General features: G+C 38.2%; 1 protein-coding gene across 1 annotated transcript in view; it reads right to left on the bottom strand.

Moving 5' to 3' along the window:
* Window positions 1-23,788, bottom strand: part of PEX14 (peroxisomal biogenesis factor 14) — a 139,071-nt gene that overhangs the window by 36,389 nt on the left and 78,894 nt on the right. The window lies entirely within an intron of this gene.

Raw genomic sequence — 23,788 nt, 5'->3', positions numbered from 1 at the left:
GCTCACTGCACACACCCAGCAGTGTGAGCACCTTGCCACGGGGAACTTTTCCCCCATACATCTTGGCACCCACATGCAAAGCCAACTGTGTCATCTGGTGTTAAACCGGAGATCTGTTTCAATGTGAAAAAAAAATGTGGCCATACCAGACTTACTGAGAAGCGATACAGTGGTATCCTGCAAAACACTTTTCTGTAGGATTTTTAACAATTGTTTTAAAAATTAATATTTAACAGATATATTCCCATAGTACAATTCTGTACTCTAAAGATGCAAGGAGTATACAGCGCAAAGGTGCCTCCCTCCCACTCCTACCACCTGGCCATCCAGTTAGATCTTCCAGAGAAGATCTAACCACTGCTACTAGGCTCTCACATGCCTCCTAGAGACAGTCTATGAATAGGAAAGTGCCTTTCTATATCCATGTAATAGACATTTTATGTATTAGTGTATACATGTGCATGTATATATTTTTTTCAAATAATATCATGGTGTAAACACTATGCTACAACTTGCTATTTTTAATTCATTTATTTTTTATTTTTATTATTTTTTAGAGATTTTATTTATTTATTCATGAGAAAGAGAGAGAGAGAGAGAGACAGAGACAGAGACACAGGCAGAAGGAGAAGCAGGTTCCCTACAGGGAACCTAATGTGGGACTCAATCCCGGTACCCCGGGATCACACCCTGAGCTGAAGGCAGATGCTCAACTGCTGAGCCACCCAGGCGTCCCTAATTCATTGATCTTTAGAGAGCATTCCTTATTAGTACCTGTACCACTCTCTCATTCTCCTTAGTGGCTATCAGGCATTCCATTTTGTGGACATGCCATAATTTATTTAACTCGTCCCCTACAGAACACGTATCACAAAGCCCCAAAACAAGTCCTTGTATGTGCCATTCGTACATGTGCGAGTTGTCCCTGGGAGTGAGCCCAGATATGTGCAGTTTTAATTTTGATAAACACTGACTAACCCTCCCTCCTCGGAATGGTTTCCACTCACTTCCCACCGGTGTGTGTGTTTCCACAACCTGCCTTCCTGATGCTACCAAGATTTTTCTTTGCCATCCTGAAAGATAAAAGAATGGCCTTATTGTAGTTTTAAGTACATCTGTTGGCGTTCAACAAATATATAGAAGAGCACACATTTTATTTTTTTATTTAATTTTTAAAAATTTTTATTTATTCATGAGAGACAGAGAGAGAGAGGGGGGCGGGCAGAGACACAGACACAGGAGGAGGGAGCAGCAGGCTCCATGCGGGAGCCCGACGCGGGACTCGATCCCCGACTCCAGGCCCAGGCCGTGGGCTGAAGGCGGCTAAACCGCCGAGCCCCCCGGGCCGCCACGAGCACACCGTGTAAGCACACGGCTTGACATATTTTCACACGGTGTAAATATCCTTGTGGATACCACCCAGATTTTTTTTAAAAAAAATAATAAAGCAAGAGCCTCCGGCAACAGCCCTCCCGTGTCCTCGTCACCACTTATCCTCTACCGCCAAGGAGGAACTGGGTCTGTTTTGAACTACGCAGAAACGGGCGCTGCAGAGAGCAGAAAGTCTCGCACAGGACTCCTGCCGCTGCTCGGGTCGCGCCTGTGGGACGCGCCGCGCTCTGCCCGCCCTGACTGCCCAGAGTCGCCTCCACAGGACAAGCCCGAGCTGCAGTTTATCCGTTTGTCCCACAGCAGTGCTGCTGATCACATTTTTACACGCAGACTTCGGGGGAACTGCCGGATCACATGGGGTGTGCGTATTCTCAGTCGAGCAGACACTGTCAGCGTTCCGAGGTGGTCAGGCCAATTTACACTCACACCAGGAGTGCCGGAGACTTCCAGCCGTTCCACAGCCAACACCAAAGTCCAGGGGTTTTCCATCTTGGCCATTCTGGTGGGTGTGAAGTGATCATCTCATTCTGAACTTAATTTGCATTTCTCTGATGACTAATGACGTTGAACGTCTTTTTGCATATTTAGTGTCTTGGTTTGGTGCCGATACACACTGTTTTATATACACAGGCACTGTGTGTGTAACAAACTATCCTAAGTTTGTTAACTGCTGTTAGAAACTTCATTGCTGTCTGTCTGTACAATCAATTATTAAGAAAGAGGTTTTAAAACTTTCCCTTGTGATAGCAGATCTGTCTAGTTCTCCTTCAGTTCTGTCCACTTTTGCTTTCGCATAATGAAGTGATGCTATTTGGTATATACATACTTAGAAAGGTCAAATCTTCCTGGTGATTGATCATTCTGAAATCTCCTTATCTCTCACTCCACTCCTAAGTCCATCTTGTCTGATATCAGTACATGGTTTCTTTTGGTTAGTGTTTGTGTAGTATCTTTTCCCATTGTTTAACTCTTAATACTATGTGTCTTTTCATTAAAGCTGTGTTTGCTGTAAGCAGCACTGAATGGGGGTTAGATTTTTTTTTTTTAATAAAATCTTGACAAACTTTGCTTTTAATGGAGTAGTCAGTCTATTTACATTTAACATGACTACTGAAATTTGGGGGTTTATCTCTTTCATCTCACAATTTGTTTTCCTTTTGATCTGTTTAATGCCCTCCTTTCTCCTCTTGCCAACTTTTTAATTCAGCTTTCCCCTCCATTGGCTTGTAGTCAAGGTGGCTTTTGATGGATTTCTTCACTGTAGTGTTACTAACTTTCCTTTTGTAGTTATAAAACAGCTTGGAGGAGAGACTCTCAAACTTCCACCTCTAATTTCAGCATCTATCAGTGGATTGTGTGTCTGCAATGATAATTACCGTTGTGTTTGCCTAATGGGGGAATCCTCGATTTTTAAGAGTGAAAGGGGTCCTAGGTTGGAAATGTCTGAGAACTGATGCCCTAGATACTGCAACACACCCTTGACTATCATTTCACAGAAATGAGAAATGTTACCATTTTGCCAATAATTCCAACACTTCATCCATCCTTCTGCCTGTGTTATCATCATACATCTCAATTATACATGTTTTTTTTTTTGAAAATTTTAAGTGCTTTCTTAATTTTTTTTTTTAAAGATTTTATTTATCCATGAGAGACACAGAGAGAGAGAGGCAGAGACACAGGCAGAGGGAGAAGCAGGTTCCATGCAGGGAGCACAATGTGGGACTCAACCCCAGGATTCTGGGATCACTGAGCTACCCAGGTGTCCCAATTATAGATGTTTTAAACCCCACAAGAGGGGATCCCGGGGTGGCTCGGCGGCTTAGCACCTGCCTTAGGCCCAGGGCGTGATCCTGGAGTCCTGTGATCGAGTCCTGCATCAGGTTCCCCACAGGGAGCCTGCTTCTCCCTCTGCCTCTCTCTGCGTCTCTCATGAATAAATAAATAAAATCTAAAAAAAATAAAATAAACCCCACAAGAAAGACATTGTTATTTTACACAGTCAATCTCCATTTCTATTTGTCCCTTCCCTTTGCCTGTCTGCATTTCTATGTCTTCAGGTAAGATCATTTTCTTTCTGCCTGAAAACCCCATTAGTTCCTTTCAGTGCAGGTGTGCCAGCAATGAATTCCCTCAGTTTTGTTTATCTGAAATGTCTATATTTTTACTTCGCTTTTAAAAAGTGTTCTATTGTGAAATAATTTCAGGCTTACAGAAGAGGTGCAAGAATAGTACAAAGAATTCTCATATATCTTCCACCCAGATTCTTTAAATGCTAAATTTGCTTTATTATTTACTCTATCAATCTATCTATATATTTTCCCCAAACTGTTTAAGATTAAGTTACAGTTAAGATTAAGTTCTTTCCCCTAAGTATTTCAGTATTTATTTTCTAATTCTTGGGCAGGGAGCCTATGCTCATATATAACCACAATACAATTAGCAAAATCAAGAAGTTAACGTTGTTTAAATTTGTATCTGTAGCTGAGACCTCCCCTCTGTACTCGATTCACACTAACCCGTCTGCCCACTTGGGATCTCCACTCGTCTCCCTGATAGAGACCCCAAACCTACTGTGTCTAACACTGAGCTCCTCATCTTGCCCCACCAAGATTAATGCCAACTCCATCCTTCTAGTCACAAGGCCAAAACCCTTAGAGCCATCTTTAACTTCTGCTTCTCTTTCAGACTTCAGATCCAACAGATCAGGATATTCTGCTGGATTTACGGTCATACGTTACGTTAGCCAAGGGATGTGACTGGGAACTTAACATCTGACTGTTCTCCCAGTTTCCATCATTGTACTCCAACTGTCTACTCTTAACGTGGCAGTCAAGGTGATCCTGAAAAAGCTTAAGTCAGATTATGTAAGTCCTCTGCTTAAACCCTATGATGGTCTCCCATTTTATTAAAAGTAACACCAAAGCCCTCACGTGGATCAACACTGCTCTATACGACCTCACCTCCTGTCAATGCTGGGATCTCAGCTCTCACTGCACTCCACCTTGCCTGCACTCTGGCCTCCTTTCTGTTCCTAGAATTTGCCAAACATGCTCCCTCTTCAGGCTTTTGTACAGGTGGTTCCCTTTTCCTAGAACTCTTTCTGCCCAGAAATTTGCATGGCTTGCTTCCTCATTTTCTTCAAGTTTTTGCTTAAATGTCATCTTGGTGGAGACTTTCCAGACCATTCCACTTAAAATTGCAACCTTCCAAGAACTCTCTATTGCTCTTATTCCACTTACATTATGGTTCCATTTTATCGCCCTAACGATCTCCTTTCCTCACCACCACTAGAATATAAGCTCCATGAAGACAGAGCCTGGGGGCTATTTTATTCACTGCTATACTCCCAGCAACTAGAACACTGCTTTGATTCTACTGGCACTGGTAAGTGTTCAACAAAATTGTGTAGAAGGAATAAATAAATAAATGGAACTTAATATGCAAAACAGCTGCTTAGGTTTGGGGAGAGACCTGGCGCATGGAGCAAACACAGAGTCCCACCTTCTTGATCCCTCTTTGCCCCTGAAACATCTCTTTAGAACCTCCGAGGAGCCCCAGAGGTGAGTGTAAAACAGTAGCCATATATTCACCCTGCAGTAGCCCAACGGGCCTTGCACTCCTCACTCTACCCTGATGCTCCACCCACTGCAGACTCCTTCCAGTCCTACTCCTACCTTGTCCCTTGTCCTGGGCTCTCTCCCACCATCAGAGCTTTCTCTGGTCACCCCAGGCAGACACTAGTCCGTGGTGATTGCCATCTATACGATATTCCCCTGGTTGCCAAACTTAGATAGCTTTGTAACCTTCCTTTTGTCTTGAACGGTCTTCTAAGGATTCTAATGTTTAACTTTTACTGTCTTATTCACTGCTGTATCCCCTAAGCCTAACCTATGGATCAACTTGTAGTGGGCATTCACTGAACACTTGTTCAACTTGTGAATAAACGTGAATAAAAGCAAACTTAAATTTAATGGACTGCAGACCGTCAATAGCTGAAAGATACATTTGTAACACTTGGGGACAATCTATTTTTTCTCTCTTTAAAATCATGTTTTACCATAAAACTCATTACCACTGCCACAATCAACATATAACATTATTTTTGAAGTTCCATCCCATGCAATAAGGCAGGACATAAAATATTTAAGAATTGGAAAAAATATAAAAAAATAATCAGTTGTAGATAATAGGATAACATATCCAGAAAAATCAATTCAAAAAATGTTTAATGAAATGGCTAGATTTGTTATACTTAAAAAAATTCAATAGCACTCCTATGTACCAGCAACAATAAAAAAAAAGAAAAATTCCTTTCACAGTAGTCACAAGAAACACAAAATTACTATGAAAAATCTTTAAATATATTAGATCTATATAAAGAAACCTTGCAAGAGAAATAAGAATGGTGAAATAAATGGAATAGACTTTTCAAATTATTTTGAAAGATTTGATCCAATAGAAATTCCAATCTTTTTTATTTTTTCAAAAGTTCCAAAAGTTTACCTTGCAAAAGCAGATAAAAATGTACAAGTGAGAATAATAAGGAATGTTTAGGGAGTTCATTCGGTCTCCTCTTCTGGACATTTAAATATACTTCTTTGTACTTTATTTAGACTAGCTCCTCTAGGGATTTCAGTATGCTTCCTTAACTCGTCAGAATCTACTGTGAATTAATGTTATACCACTTCACATATTAAGGACCTTAAAATGATACATATCATTATATCTGCCTATAGTGTACATACTGACATGTTTTACTAAAAATCAACTTCAGTTACACCCCCTTGTGCCTTTTGTGTTGTTGTTCTAATGTTCATCACATTTACGTATATATGTATGTGTTATAAATCCAAAAACATATTATTGCTTTAGACAACTTTTACAAAATTTAAGAATAAAAATAAAAATAGTATTTTATATTCACCCACAAATCTCACATTCCCCATGCTCTTTATCCATCTGAGGACCCAAATTTCCACTGGTATCATTTTCTCTTCAGTATGAAGATCTTCCCTTGGTATTTATTATGCTGACAGCAGTCTCTCTCAGCTTTTGCCGAGAAACAGTTATTTCTTCATATTTGATGGGTATTTTTACTGTGTATAGAATTCTAGATTGACAGTCTTTTCTTTCCGTGTTTTGAAGATGTTCTTCCACTACCTCGTGGGCTAACCAGCTTCCGACTGTAACTCAGCCATCAGACTGATGACTGTTCCCTTTTCTTGTCTTTAGTCTCCAGCAGCTTCACTATAATATAATAGATGTAATTTTCTCTGTATTTATCCTGCTTGAGGTCGGTCACGCTTCCTGGTTGCTGAGTGTCTGCATGCTGTAATCAAAACTGGAAGTTTTTCAGCCAACATTTCTTCAAATATGTTTTATGTTTCATTTTTCTCAGATTTTGGGACTGTGATTACCTGAATGTTAGGCAACTTGATCAGTGAAGCTCTGGTCCTGTTTTTTCAATCCCCCCACCCACTTTGTACTTTAGTTTGGATGATTTCTACTGACCTGTTTTCATGATTGCTGATCCTTTCTTCTCTCATGCCAAATTGGCTATTAATCCAATCCAGTGAAATTTCAGTGGCAGGTTTAATCTTTTTCAGTCCTAAGATTTCACTTGGTTCTTTTTGATAGCTTCCATATCTTTAAGACACTCCACACCTCTTCATCCTTTCACTCATATTTTTCACATACATTCTTTCGATATATTTTTTTCAGTTATTTTAAAGTGGCTGTCTTTTGTTTGAGCCTATTTCTATTGATTTTCACTTCAAGTAAGGGTCACAGGTTCTTGTGTGCTCATCTTCACATGTCTAGAAAGTTTTTATTTTATACTGGGCATTGTGGATGATAGGTTTTAGAGGCTGTGGGTCCTGCTGTCTCCTTCTGAAGAACTGAGTTTTGTCGCAGTAGGTAGTCAAATTACTGGCAGATCACCCTAATCTGGGGCAGGCCATTTTATACTTTCTTTCTTTTCTGTGCTTAATCCTAGGAAAAATGCCACAGTTATAGGCATTTCCTACTTCTCCTCCTAATGGGTGTTCCTTCTGGGGATTCAAATGAAAGTCCAAGGGGTTTACCAAGACTCCCTAACTTGATAAGGCTCAAGCTCTAAATGCTGCCTTTTCCACAGTAGATGGCCGCTGAAATCAGCCTGAAACCTGTGACACCTGCCCTGTATGTGGGCAGTTCAGGAGCTAGGCTAGAATTTGAAGAGCATTTATATGCAGGCTGGGGTTACTCCCTCCAAAGTTTTCTTCTTCCTGCAACTTCTATTTCAAGTTCTAGCCACTCTGGCATCCTTGAAATCCATCCCCCAATTCTTCAAACAAACGTGTTGGCAGTTTCTTGTTTAACTTCTATTTGCTAGAACCCGATGGACTGGAAATCCCTCAAGCAAAAAGTCGTAAGATTTGGTTCTCACTCAGAGTTGTTCCTTCTCTCAAGAATCAAAAACACTCCATTTTCTGGTTGCATTTGGTTGCTTTCTTGTGCCTTCAAACAACATTTTCAAAATATTTTGTCCAGAACTTATATCTGTTATTGGTGAGAATGTTATTCTGATACAAGCTACTTGGTTATTACTAAAAGCCAGAACTCTAACTCAGAATGTTTAGGTTTTTGTTTTTGTTTTTTAAGATTTTATTTATTTATTCATGAGAGACACACACAGAGAGAAGGCAGAGACACAGGCAGAGGGAGAAGCAGGCTCCATGCAGGGAGCCCGACATGGGACTCGATCCCCAGACTCCAGGATCACGCCCTGGGCCGAAGGCAGATGCTCAACCGCTGAGCCACCCAGGCATCTCTGTTTGGGGTTTTTAAAAAAGATTTATATTGGAGAGAGACAATATGTGCATGTGCAAGCAAGGGAGAGGGAGAGAGAAAATCTCGAGCAGACTCCCTGCTGAGTATGTGGCTGGATCCCATGACCCTGGGATCATGACCTGAGCTGAAATCAAGAGTTAGACACTTAACCAACTGAGCCACCCAGGCACCCCTCAGAATGTCTTTGAAAAAGAAAAATGATGGGAGTGAATTTTGTTCTTATACATATTAATACTGATGATAAAGATACAAAATTAAAACACTGTGGCAATTGTGCAAGAGTGCATAGGTTAATAAATACAATAGATATTCCTGAAAGAGACTTTGTTATATACTAAAATTTAATATATAATAAAGGAAGCAAAACAAACAAAGAGGAAAAGACTATTTGAAGAACAGTTTTGGGAAAACTGATGTTTGAAAAGAGTGTCACTTCATATCATTTCATTAAATTCAGGAATCAAAGAGTTAAATATAAAAATACAAACCCACATACTAGAATAAAATGTGTGTGAATATTTAACTTATTGCTGTTTTGGTGTTTGTGGATAAACTACTGAACCTCTCTCATTAGTTTCTTTCTCAAATGCAAGAAGATAATAAAAAAAATACCCACCTCACAGGGTTCTTGTGATTAAATAAAGCCACTTAGCCCATTGCCTGACACATAATCACCCCTCAATAAATGTTAGCTGTTGCTGTTGTTGTTACTATAATTATTATTATTTAATAATTATGGGGAAGGAATCTCTTTCATAAAAATAATAGAGAAGTTATTAGAAGATTGATAGATTTGATTATATGAAAATAATCACTTTTATATATTAAAAAACATAAAAGGCAAGGAACAATGGGGAAAATGTTTGCAAACATGACAAAGAATTAATATTCTTAATATATAAAGGGCATTTAAAAATCAATAAGTAAAGCACTAATATCCCAGCAGAAAATAAAGGATTGAATAAACATTTCTGAGAAGAAATAAACATATTTTAAAAGTTCAACTGTGCTATTAATCAAATAAATGCAAATGAAAGTAATCTGAGAAAGTGGTCTTGTTCCTGTTTTGTTGTTTTTTTAGGGACCAGACACATTTAGTATATTAAGAAGGATACTCTCAGACTCTGGTGAAGGAATTGGTAAAAATATGTGGAAAACTACTGCTATGTATCCAGAGTCAATAAAATCATACCCTATGTTCAGTACTTCCTCATTTCAGGAATGTATTTTGAGGGAATACCAGACTTCTCTGTTTTTGTTTTTTCTAATTCCTAAAATAAAAATTAAGGGGCACCTGAGTGGTTCAGTTGGTAGAGTGCCTTCAGCTCAGGTCATGATCCCAGGGTCCTGGGATCAAACCCTGAGTCAGGCTCCCTGCTCAACAGGGAGCCTGCTTCTCCCTCTCCTGCTTCCCCTGCTTGTGTTCTCTCTCTCTCTCTCTCTCTCTCTCTCTCTGTCAAATAAGTAAATAAAATATATTTTTTAAATTAAGAAAGAAAAAGAAGTAAAAAAAATAAAATTAAGAAAGAAAAGAAATTAAAAACTCATATCAAGAAACTAAAAGAAGAATGTCAGAAAAATCCAAAGTAGATGAAGGGAATTCTTTAGAAGAATGTTTTAAATTTTCCAAGTGGCCAAAGTTTCTTGCAGGTCTTCTTATTGTAAATTCTACTTTCATTGTCTTCTAGTCAGAGAAAGGGGTGCTATGTGATTTCTGCCTTTCGACTTTGAGATTTTTTTTTGTGGTCAATTTACCTAACTTTTTATAAATGTACTATAGGTACTGAAAAATTAAATATTCCATTTGGTGGGTATAAAATTCTATATATTTATATACCACACAAGTTTATTCATTGTTATCTGATTATTTCACACTCATTTATTTTGTGACTGTTGATATGTTAAATTCTGAAATATGTTAATATCTTCAGCTATATGATTTTAAATTCTTGTATGTCTAATAGCTTTTGCTTTATATAGTTTTATAAAATGTTTTCAAGTACATTAAGTTACATGATTGTTATGCCTTCTGGGTGGAGTGAACTTTTAATGGTATAAACTGACTATTCTTTCTAATATTTTCTAACTTGGAATTTCTAATCCGCAAATATGAATACTGCCAATTCTGCTTCTTTTGGATTGTGTTTGCTCACTACATACGGCCCATTGCTCATTTTAAATTTTCCTATGTTGTTTCATTTCAGATGTTTCTCCTGTAAACAGTATAAAACTGGCCCTTTTTTCCGTCAGATTGTAGTGGGTCTGGAATCTGTTGTTTAAAAAGGAATTGTTTTAATGCATGAATATTTATTATATTCACTGCCTCTAGTTTTATAGTTTTTGTTTTTCCTTTCCTGACCTTTGTCGATCTGATCATCTTTTCTTCCCTCTAAATGCAAAGTTCCAAATTCTATTTTCCTCTAGTCTAATAAGAATGAGTCCTGTTTTTTTCTAAATTGAGAGATAATATACTAGTTAATCTTATGTACACAACTTGAAGAATTTGTACATATGCATATATTGTGTAACCACTACTCAGATGGAGACCAGAAATATCCTACTACACCAAAAGGCAGCCCTTCCCATCTACACATTCCTCAAGGCAATGCTATTACTCTGATCCTTAATACTAGTCTTCCCTGTTCTGGAATTTCATATAAATGATATGTATTCTTTTATATCTGACTTCTTTGACAAAATTCTTTAGGATTCATCCATTTGGCGGCACAAAGCAATAACTGATCCGTTTTTTCTTTCTGTGTAATATTCTGTTATGTGTTTATATCACAAATTACCCATTATTCTGTTGATGGACATTTCCTCCCAAGTTTGGGCTATTTTTTTTTAAGATTTTATTTATTTATTCATGAGACACACACACACACACACAGAGGTACAGACACAGGCAGAGGGAGAAGCAGGTTCCCTGCAGGGAGCCTGACGTGGGACTTGATCCTGGGTCTCCAGGACCACACCCTGGGCTGAAGGCCGTGCTAAACCACTGAGCCACCTGGGCTGAGTTTGAGCTATTTTTAATAAAAAATAAAACAGCTACATAAATTTAGGTACATGTCTCTTCATGGAGATTTCCTTTGGGTCTATACCTATTACTGGAATTGCTAGGTCACAGAATAAGGATATATCTAACTTTAATGGGAAGTGACAGTTTTTTTTCAAAGTAACCGCACTCCCACTGGCAATGTATGGGAGGGTTACAGCTGCTCCACATTCATGTTAACACTTAGTATTCTCAGTTTTTAAAATTTTAGTCATTCTGGTGGGTGTATAATGGTGACTTGCTGCAGTTTTGTATATTACCCCAATAAGTAATGATATAGGCATCTTTTTTATATGCTCGTCAACCATTTGGAAATGCTCTTTTTTTTTAATTTTTATTTATTTATGATAGAGAGAGAGAGAGAGAGGCAGAGACACAGGCTGAGGGAGAAGCAGGCTCCATGCACCGGGAGCCTGATATGGGATTCGATCCCGGGTCTCCAGGATCGTGCCCTGGGCCAAAGGCAGGTGCTAAACCGCTGCACCACCCAGGGATCCCTGGAAATGCTCTTTAATAAAACATCTGTTCAAATCTTCTGAACACTTTTTTTTTTAAGATTTTATTTATTTGAGGGAGAAAGAGCACATGAGTGAGCACAAGCGATTGGGGTGGGGCGGGGGAAGGAATCAAGCAGACTCCATGCTGAGCATGGAACCTGATCTGAGGCAGGGCTCAATTTCATGACCCTGAGATCATGATCTGAGCTGATATCAAGAGCCAGACAATTAATGGACTTTGCCACCCAGGTGCCACTTTTGAACACTTTTTAAAATTAGGTTATTTGACTTTTTCTTACTGATTTGTAGGAGCTCTTTATACATTCTAAATATGAGACCTCTGTCGAATACATATATCATGAGCAACTTTTTCCAGAAATATTGTTTGTCCTCTCGCTCCATTATTGCTTCATGAACAGAAGTTTTTACTTTTTTTATTATTATTATTTACTTATTCATGAGAGACACAGAGGGAGAGAGCCAGAGACACAGGCAGAGGGAAAAGCAGGCTCCATGCAGGGTGCCCGATGTGGGACTCGATCCCGGACCCTGGGATCAGGTCCTGAGTCAAAGTCAAACACTCAACCGCTGAGCCACCCAGGCATCCCAGAAGTTTTTACTTTTGATGTAGATCTTCTTTTTTTCTTTATATGGTAGTAGGTTTCACAGCCTAAATAAGAAATCTTTGCTTACCTAAAAAGTATGAAGATACTCTTCTGTGTTTTTCTAGAAACTTCACAGATTTACCTTTATTGTTTATGTATATTGTGAGGTAAGAGTCAAAGTTGATTTTTTCACATGAGTATCTGGTTATTCCAAAACCATTTTTTTGGAGCAATGGCACATTTTGTTAACTTATTTATCCATCAACATACATAGCAGAGAGCCTACTAAATCAGACACTGTTTTGGAGCTGAAGACCAATCAGTAAAATACCACTCTTGTCCTCATGGAATCTAGTGAGCAGTTTAACAAGTTGGCTATGTCAACTCTTAATTTCAGAAGATTCTTTGTCTGAGGAAACAGCTGAATAAAATCCTTAACTTGTGTCCAGTATCTAGCCACCTGATTGCACTAAATTAATTAAACTCCATGTTCTGCTTCAATTTTTCCAAATATCCTACAGACTGATGATGTTTAAGGGAAGGAAAATGGAAAACACCCACTGTTTTTGATATTTTTCTGATCATGAAAGTAATATTCCAAAACTGAAAACAACTGTTTTAACAGAGAAAAACTGAGAGAAGCCAAATGAGAAAAATCACCTGCAGCCTGTCATCCAAAAGCAATTACTGTTGATTTGTTGGACATAAAATGAAATCACATCATAGCCAGAGACTTTAGTTATGTATAATACAGTAAAAATTTTGTATAATCAAAATTGCTCTTGAAATCCCTTTTTAAAGGAGACTTCCAGCTGGACACATGGCATTTTGAACACCTCGCTCTGATTTTTATTTTAACTCATTCTATATTAACATGCTAAAAAGGATTCATGCCCAGGGACCTTCCAATTAGTTTTTTTACAGCCTCTGTCTTAAATGTTAGACAGCAAAAGACTGCCAGACATTTTTCTTTTTTTGACTGCCAGACATTTAAAGGAAATCTCAAAAATAAAAATCAGAGCCCTAAAAACATAATAAAAAAAAGAACTGAGTGGAAACAAATTATTTAGACAACAGGAAAAAATAATAATATTCTCAGGGAAAAAAAGAGATGCTGCATCCAAGAAACAAGAACAGAATGCCAGAAAAAAGAACACTCAGAGAAAAAAGAAGTCACTTAAAGATCTGAGGAAAAAAAAATCTTTTCACAAGAGAAATATTGGAAGATAAAATTATTACAAGATAAAATATTGGAAGGAACTGTCCACAAAGTAGATCAAAAAAAATCAAAATGATGGAAAACAGGAAATAAAAAGTTTAAAAAATATACTTGAGAATCAACCAGGACATCTAACATCCAACAGGAATTCTTGGAAAACAAAAGAGAACACAAAGGAGAGAAAATGATTAAAGAAAGAATATAGGAACATGCCACAAAGCTAAAGGATATGAGTTTTCTAATGAAAGGCTCAACAAATGATGAACACAGTGAATGGAAGAAAACCTCCCTAATGCACAGGGAAAATTTCAGTGAAATTTCAGAATATATAGAATAATGATAAGAAGTAAGGCACCTGGGTGGCTCAGCAGATTAATAAGCATCTGCCTTCAGCTCAGATCATGACCTCTGGGTCCTGGGATCAAGCCCCATATCGGGCTCCCCACTCAGGGAGGAGTCTTCCTCCTCTCTCAAATAAATAAATAAAATCTTTAAAACAAACAAACAAAAAAACCAAAAAAAGAAGTAAACCTTTCAGGGGCACCTGGGTGGCTCAGTGAGTTAAACATCTGCCTTCAGCTCAGGTCATGATCCCAGGGTCCTGGGATTGAGCCCCACATTGGGCTCCCTGCTTAGCAGCGAGTCAGCTTCTCCCTCTCCCACTGCTCCTCCCCGTAATTCATGCTCATTTTCTCTCTCAAATAAATAAAATCTTAAAAAAAAAAAAGAAAAGAATTAAACACTTCAGAGGGAAACAAACAGTTCACAAAGAAAGGATCAGGGATCTGAACGGCATCAGACTTCTCAGCATCAACACTGGAAGGTTAGAAGACAATAGAAGGTACCCACCCTCAAAATTCTGATGCAACATTATTTCCAATCTAGAATTCTAAATCTAGCCAATCTAAAAATGGAAAGTGAGGGTAAAATTATGAACATTTTCAGAAATGGTTGGTCTAAGAATGTTTACTCTCCCACTCCCCCCCTCCCCCAACCTGCTTCTTAGGAAGCTTCTAAAGGATTTGTTCTACCAAACCAAAGAAGCAATCCAAGAAAAGAACACAGAGAAACCAGACGAGGAAACTGATCAGAAGGGAGAAATAAGGGGACTACCCAAAATAATGGCAGAGGGATGACAGCTACACAGCAGGTCTGGAGAGCAAAAAGTTCAGACCAGAGCAGGAGAGCAAATGGCACCAAGAAAAAAATAAGTCACGATGTCTTCGGTGATACCAGGGGGAATTTTACAGCTCCAGCTGAAATTCTGAGGATTATTTAGTGATTAGTACACAAAATAATCAGCAACCTGCCCCACCACAGAAATAGTCCTGGGATCTCTTAATAAATATTTTTATGATATATTAATAAAAACTCTTAACAAATATTTTCTTAAAAAAAAGATTTTATTTATTCATGAGGGAGACAGAGAGAGTAAGAGAGTGAGAGTGAGAGAGAGAGAGAGAGAGAGAGAGAGAGGCAGAGACACAGGCAGAGAGAGAAGCAGGCCCCATGCAGGAAGCCGGATGCAGGACTCAATCCCAGGACTCCAGGATCACGCCCTGGGCTGAAGGCAGATGCCAAACCGCTGAGCTGCCCAGGGATCCCCTAATAAATATTTTCTTAACATGATGGGAGGCTGGGGAGATGCAGACAGACAGATTTACGTGGGTTAGTGTCACTATCTAAAGCTGACATCATGTTTAACAGGGAAACATAAATGCATGTTATTTAGAGCCAAGAATAGGACACAGATATTTACAAAGCATCACATTATTTACCACTTTTCTAGAGGCATAAACTGATGCTACTGGATAAGAAAAGACAGAAACACTGTAAAAAATAGGTAAAATGTGATTTCCCAATATGTGTTTTTACCTGGAAAAATGATATACCAGAAAAACTAATATGAATCAACTAAAAAAAGAAAGAAAAAACATCTTTTATAAATCATATAGTTTCATATTGACATTGAAAATTAGTACAACTGACCCTGAACAACATGAGTTTGAACTGCGTGGGTCCACTTACGTGCAGTTTTTCGGTCCAGTACTGGAAATGTAATTTCTCTTCCTTATGATTTCCTTAATAACATTTTCTTTTTTTCTAGTTTATTATTATAAGAGTATAGTATATAATATATATAACACATAAAATATGTATTAATCAACTGTTTATGTCATCAGTATGGCTTCTAATCAACAGTAGGCTATTAGTGAGGTTTTGGGGTAGTCAAAAGTTATACAGATTTTCAACTGCACAGGATGGGGGGGGTGGTACCCCTAAGGCCCACACTGATCAAGGGTCAACGATATATGAAAATCACCTTTAAATTTAAAGGCCAAGTGCACCTGGGTGGCTCAGCTGGTTAAGCATCTGACTCTTTGATTTCAGCTAAAGACATGACCTCATTCAAGCCCCACATCAGGCTCTGCACTCAGCAGGGAGTCTGCTTGAGATTCTCTCTCTCCATCTCCTTTTGCCTCTTCCCCTGGGCATTCACGTGTTCTCCCTCTCTCTCCCTCTGTCTCTCAAAAATAAATAATCTTCAAAAAAAATAAAAATAAGGGATCCCTGGGTGGCGCAGCGGTTCAGCGCCTGCCTTTGGCCCAGGGCACGATCCTGGAGACCCGGGATCGAATCCCACGTCGGGCTCCTGGTGCATGGAGCCTGCTTCTCCCTCCCTCATACTATGTCTCTGCCTCTCTCTCTCTCTCTCTCTCTCCTCTCTCTCTCTCTCTGTGACTATCATAAATAAATAAAAATTAAAAAATAAAATAAAAATAAAAATAAATTTAAAGGCTGGATAGAAGATATAATGAAAGAACAGATACGACTCTAAACAGCAATAAAAGACAAAATATCAGAACATAAATTTAAAAGTAAATGGGCAAGATCTATATAAAGATAATGGGGGATATTAAAGAAACCTTGAATAACTGGAAAGGATTACCTTATTCTTATACAGGAAGTGTCAATATTATAAAGATTTCATCTGTCCTAAACAAATCTATAAATGTAATGTGATTCTAATACTTAAAACATCAACAGTCTTATGTCTCTTTTCTAACTAGTCAAGCTAATTTTGAAAATTTTACAGAAAGTAATAATAGCAGTCAAAAAAAATTCTGAAAATGGAAAAGACAATGCGGGAAGATTAACCCTAAGAGATAATAAAACATATTCTAAGATAATGTGGCACTGGTACACAGAGAGATCAATCAGAGTAGATGCAAAGGAATCAAACAGAAACTCTACAATTGTAAAATGTTTAAGAACTCAATAGATAGTTTAACAGCAAATTGGACGCAGCAGAAGAGAGGATTAGTTAACTAGAAGATAGGTCAGTAAAGAGAAAGAGGAGGAAATGGATGGACAACACAGAATAGAGCATAAAAGACATACAGAACGTGGAAAAAACGCCCTAACATAATTATAACTGGAGTCCAAGAAAGAGAACTGAACAAGAGCAAGGGAGAAGGCATATTTAAAGATATAATGGTCAATAATTTTATAAAGCTAACAAAAGGCAATCAAGCCACATATTCAAAGGCTCTATAAAACTCAAGCAGGATAACTATAAAGAAAACCATCTTAGGCAAATCACAGTAAAACTGCTTTAAAAATAAAAAGAAAAATCTTAAAAGCAGCTAGGGAAGAAAAAGACATATTACCTTCAAAGGAGCAATAATGAGACTGATAAATAACAATGGGAGCCAGAAAATAACACAATAACGTCTTCACAGTGCTGAAAGAAAACAGCTGCCAATCTAGAATTCTGTACCAGCAAGAACATATTTCAAAAGAAAGAATTAGAAAATCACCAGTCAGCAATCCTCATAATAATTGATCTGAGGCAACCAATATGAAGATTCAGCAATCCTCACAAGAACTGATTAAAAATCATTAATGGATGGCAAAAAGAGTAGATGCAAGTTGATGAAAAATAGGATGTTTACATGATCTCAAACTATCTCCTCAAAAGATACTTATTACAAAGGAGAAAAATAGTAAATTTATAGTAGAGGAACATTGGGAGGCACACAACCTACACCAGCAGAGCAAAATGAAAGCAACACCAGCAGGACAGACCGATGTTGCACACCGCCTACCGTGATGCAATGAGAACACCACGGTATATCACTGCAGTGGTATTCCCACTCGGAAGTGCATGAACTAAATCTAGCCATCAGGACACACCAGAAATGCAAACCAATGTACAGGGTACAAGACTGTCCTATCTCCTACAAGAATGTCAGGACAAAGCCTTTCATGTTTCAAGTCAGAGGAGGCTAAGGAGACAACGGGAGTCATAAGCAACTCATGATTATGGCCTGGATGGCGAACCAGGAAAGAAATTTCTTTTTTACTGCAAACGACATTATAATAAGACAACTGACTCTATTTTGAACAAAGTGCATTGATTCTAATTCTACATTCTAATATAGAACTTTATCAAACTATTTTCCTGATTCTAATACATGCACACACATGTGTATAGGAAGGGAGAGAGAGGACAAAAGAGGGAGGGAAGGAAGGAGGGAGGGTGAGAAAAGTGGGGAGAAAGAGATATATAGTGAAGTAAATCTTAACATTTGAGGAATCTGGGTGAAAGGTATATGGGAAGTCATTGTGCTACTATTGCAATTTATTTAAAAATATTAAGGAGGGGGGATCCCTGGGCGGCTCAGTGGTTTAGCGCCTGCCTTTGGCCCAGGGCGCGATCCTGGAGTCCTGGGATGGAGCCCCGCGTCGGGCTCCCGGCGTGGAGCCTGCTTCTCCCTCCTCCTGTGTCTCTGCCTCTCTCTCTCTCTATCATAAATAAATAATAAATCTTTAAAAAAAATATTAAGGAGGGACAACTGAGTGGCTCGGTCAGTTGAGTGACCAACTCTTAGTTTTGGCTCAGGTCATGATCTCAGGGTCATGAGATCAAGCCCCGTGACAGGCTCCACACTCAGCACAGCGTCTGCTTGACACTCTCTCCCTCTGCCCCTCCCCCTGCTCACACATGCTTTCTCTCTAATAAATAAAATCTTTAAAAAAATAATTTCAAAATTAGAAAGCCTTTTTAAAAATGAAGAGAAATGAAGTCATTTTTAGACATAAAATCAGAGCAATCATCACTAGCACACCGACACTAAATGAAACACTCAAGGAATTCTTCAGACAGAAGAAAATGATCCTAGACAGAAGGCGGAAATGTAGGAAAGGGGGTGCCTGTGTGGCTTAGTCAGTTAAGCATCTGCTTTGGCTCAGGTCATGATCCCAGAGTCTTGGGATTGAGCCCTGAGTCAGGCTCTCTGCTCAGTAAAGAGTCTACTTCTCCCTCTCCCTCTGCCCAAACCTTGCTTTGCTGTTTCTTTCTCTCCCTCAAATACATAAATAGAATCTTAAAAAAATAAATAAAAAGAAATTCAAGAAATTATGAGGAACAAAGGAAAAAACAAATACAAATAAATATTGATTGTATAAAATAACCATAACTATATAGTACTAAATAAATCTATATAGTACTAAATAAATATACAGTACTGAATAAATCTATATAGTACTAAACTACAAAAAAATCCCACAACAACACAAGAGGGAGAAAGAGAGTAAACGGAAGTGTTGTAAGGGGCATGTTGGGAAGCAGTAAAGATCCTCACTGATACGAGACTTCAAGTCTCATATCTTCATCAGGAAAATATAGAAAATATGAACAGGATTACTATTACTATTACTATTACTAGTAATGAAATTGAATCAATAATCAAAAAACTCCCAACAAACAAAAGTCCATGACCAGATGGCTTCACAGGTAAATTCTACCAAACACGTTAAGAGTTAACATTTATCATTCTCAAACTGTCCAAAAAACTCAAGAAGAAGAAATGCTTCCATGCTCATTCTATGAAACCAACATTACCCTGATATCTAAACTAGACGAAGACAATACAAAACAAAATAAAACCACCACCAACAAAAACCCCACATAAGCCAATACCCCTGATGAACATAGGTGCAAATACCTGCAAAACTGAATTCAGCAATATGTTAAGAGTATCATAATCCATGACCATGTGGAATTTAATCCAGGGATGCAAGCATGGTTCAATATCCACAAATCAATCAACACAACATATCACATCAACAAAATGAAGGATAAAAATCGGGTCATCGGGCAGCCCGGGTGGCTCAGCGGTTTAGCCCCGCCTTCGGCCCAGGACATGATCCTGGAGGTCCAGGATAAAGTCCTACATCAGGCTCCCTGCATGGGGCCTGCTTCTCCCTCTGCCTGTGTCTCTGCCTCTGTGTGTGTGTGTGTCTCATGAATAAATAAACAAAATCTTAAAAAAAAAAACTAGGTTATCTGGGGCGCCTGCATGGCTCAGATGGTTAAGTGTCCGACTCTGATTTCAGCTCAGGTCAGGGTTGTGAGATCAAGTTTCACGTCGGGCTCTATCCTCAGAGAAGAGTCTGCTGGAGATTCTTCTCTTTCTTTCCCTCTCCCTCTGGTCCTCCCCTCACTCTCTTTCTCCCTCTCTCTGAAATAAGTCTTTTTAAAAAAATCAAATCATCTCAGTTGATGCAGAAAAAGCACTTGAAAAATTCAGCATCCATTTATGATAAAAACTCTCAACTAAGTAGGTAGGGAATGTACCTCAATATAATAAAAGCCCTATATTACAAACACCCACAACAAATACCATATTCAATAGTGAAAAGTTAAAAGTTTTTCCTCTAAGATCAAGAATAAGACAAGGATGCCCACTCTTGCTTCTTTTAGTCAATACAGAATTGGAAGTTCTAACCACAGCAATTAGGCTAGGCAAGGGAAAGAAATGGACAACATCCACGTTGGTAGGGAGGAAGTAGAACTGTCACTATTTGTAGATGACATGATACTATGTACAGAAAACCCTAAAGCCTCCGTCCAGAAACTATCAGAATAAATGAATTCAGTAAAGCTGCAGGATATAAAATCAATATACAGAATCTGTTGTGTTTCTATACATCAATAACTACCAGAAAGAGAAATTAAGAAAACAATCCCATTTATAATTGCATCCAAAAGAATAAAAGATCTAGGAATATATTAAACCAAGAAGGTGAAAGACCTATACTCTGAAAACTATGACACTGATAAAAGAAATTGAAGACAACACAAATAAATAGAAAGATACACCATGTTCATGGATTGGAAGAATTAAGAATTAATATCGTTAAGGGGGCACCTAGGTGGCTCAGTCAGTTAAGTGTCTGCCTTCGACTCAGGTCATGATCTCAGGATCCTGGGATCAAGCCCTGCATTGGGCTCCCTGCTCAGCGGGGAGTCTGCTTCTCCCTCTCCCTCTTCCACTAACCCCACTTGTGCTCTTCTTCTCTCTCTCAAACAAATGAATATCCTTTTTTTAAAAAAAAAAGAATTAATGTTGTTAAAATATCCATAGTACCCAAAGCAATCTACAGATTCAATACAATTCCTATCAAAACACCAGTTTGTATTTTTCACAGAACTAGAACAAATAATCCTAAAATTTGTATGGAACCACAAAAAGGCCCTAAATAGCTAAAGTCATCTTGAGAAAGAATAAGCTGGAGGATATATTACGCTCCTAAATTTCAAACTACACTACAAAACTACAATAATCAACAGTATAGGACTTGCACAAAAACAGATGCAAAGATTAATGGAACAGAACAAAGATCCCGGAAATAAGCCCAATATAAATGGTCAATTAGTCTACAATCAAGAAGATAAGAATATACAATTGGGAAAAGGTAGTCTTCAATAAATGGTACTGAGAAAACTGGACAGCTACATGTAAAAAGATGAAACTTTTTTTGTTGTTTTTTAATAAAATGCATCTCCCATTTTTTTTAGATTTTATTTACTTATTTATTCACGAGATAGAGAGAGAGAGAGAGAGAGAGAGGCAGAGACACAGGCAGAGGGAGAAGCAGGCTCCATGCAGGGAGCCCGATGTGGGACTAGATCCCAGGTCTCCAGGATCAAGCCCTGGGCTGAAGGCAGGCACTAAACCACTGAGCCACCCGGGCTGCCCAAGATGAAACTTTCTTACACCATAAACAAAAATTAGTTCAAAATGGATTAAAGATTTAAATTAAGACCTGAAACCATAAAGTTCCCAGAAGAAAACATGCAGTAAGTTCTTTGACATTGGTCTTAGCAATTCTTCTAGATCTGTCTCCTCAGAGAAGGACAACAAAAGTAGAAAAAACAAATGGCACTATGTCAAACTAAAAAGATTTTACACAGAGAAGGAAACCATCAAGGAAACAAAAAGACAACCTACTGAATGGGAGAAGATATTTGCAGATGATATATCCAATATAAACATACAAATAATTTATATAAATCAGTATAAAAATCAATCCAATTTTTAAAAATGAGCAGAGGACCTAAAAATAGGCATTTTTTCAAAGAAGACATACAGATGGCCAACAGGCACATAAAAAGATGCTCAACATCACTAACCACTTAAGAAATGCAAATCAAAACCATAATAAAATATCACCTCACACCAGAAGGGCTGTTATCAAAAAGACATGAACTAATAAGTGTTGGCAAAGATACAGAGAAAATGGAACCCTCTTGCACTATTGGTGGGAATGTAAATTGGTGCAACCACTATGGAAAACAGTATGGAGGTTCCTCAAAACATTGAAAATAAAACTATCCTACAATCTAGCAATTCCACTTCTAGGTGTTTATCCAAAGAAAATGAAAATTCTAATTCAAAAAGATATATACGCTCCTATGTTCACCACAGCATTATCTATAATAGCCAAGATCTAAGGCAAGTTAAGTGTCTATCAAAAGATGAATGGATAAAGAAAATGTGGTATATATACAATAGGATATTTAAAAAAACGAATGAAATCTTGCCATTTACGATAACATGGACGGACCTAAAGGGTGTTAGACTAAGTGAAATAAGTTAGACAAATACCGTTTGATTTCATTTATATACGGAATCTAAAAAATAAAGCATTAATAAACTAATAGAAACAGAGAACTGACGGCTGCCAGAAGGAAGGGTTAGGGGAGAGGTGAACAGAATAGGAGAAGGGATTAAGATGTACAACCTTCCAGTTATAAAATAAATAAAACATAGGGATATAATAATGTACGGCATAGGGAATATAGTCATAATACTGCAACAACTTTGTTGGGGTTTTTTTTTAAGATTTTATTTATTTATTCATGAGAGACAGAGAGAGGGACAGAGACACAGGCAGAGGGAGAAGCAGGCTCCATGCAGGGAGCCTGACATGGGACTCGATCCCGGGTCTCCAGGATCACACCCTGGGCCGAAGGCAGACGCTAAACCGCTGAGCCAACCCGGCTGCCCACTACAACAATGTTGTATGTGACAGACAGTAACTAGACTTATTCTGGCAACCATTTCATAATGTACATAAAATGTTAAGTCACTATGTTGTACACCTGAAACTAATACAATATTTTATGTCAATTATTCTTCAATTAAAATTCAAAACTGAAGGGGCACTTGCCTGGCTCAGTCAAAAGAGCATGACTCTTGATCTCAAGGTTGTGAGTTTGAGCTCTGCGTTGGGTGTAGAGATTATTTAAAAATAAAAAATCTTTACAAAAAATCAAAACTGAGAAATTTATTATGTGTTAATATGAATAACATTTTTATTTTAAAAAACATAACCAGGGGCTCCTTGGTGGCACAGCAGGTTAAGCGTCTGACTCTCAGTTTCAGCTCAAGTCATGATCTCATGGGTCCTGAAACTGACACTGACATCAGGCTCCATGTTCAGTGGGGAGTCTGCTTGAAGATTCTCGCCCTCTGCCCCTCTCCCCACTTGCATGCACACTCACACATTCTCTCTCTCAAATAACCTTAAAAAAAAAACTAGTTTCCAGAACAAAAAATGGTTAGTGAGGAGAGTAGCACAATTTAGCTTTTCTGCAAATCTCTTTTGCATCTGGCTTAATAGAAGACAACTGGATGCTCATATCTGCTTCTGCATTCCATCTGTTGCGATATGTTGGTTTGGTTAAAGCAAACGAAGAAAATACAGTCTAATACAAATATACAGTACAAAAAGAGAGGAGTCTTTTAAGAGCTTTCTCAGATAACTGTGGCTATTGTTCTGTGATACTACACCAAAACTCCACAAGCGGCAGTTTCTTAAGGATCAGCTG

This window comes from Nyctereutes procyonoides, unplaced genomic scaffold (genome assembly GCF_905146905.1).
Source record: "Nyctereutes procyonoides isolate TBG_1078 unplaced genomic scaffold, NYPRO_anot_genome, whole genome shotgun sequence".
Classification (NCBI taxonomy): domain Eukaryota; kingdom Metazoa; phylum Chordata; class Mammalia; order Carnivora; family Canidae; genus Nyctereutes; species Nyctereutes procyonoides.
This window is presented reverse-complemented; position numbering and strand designations above follow the sequence as displayed.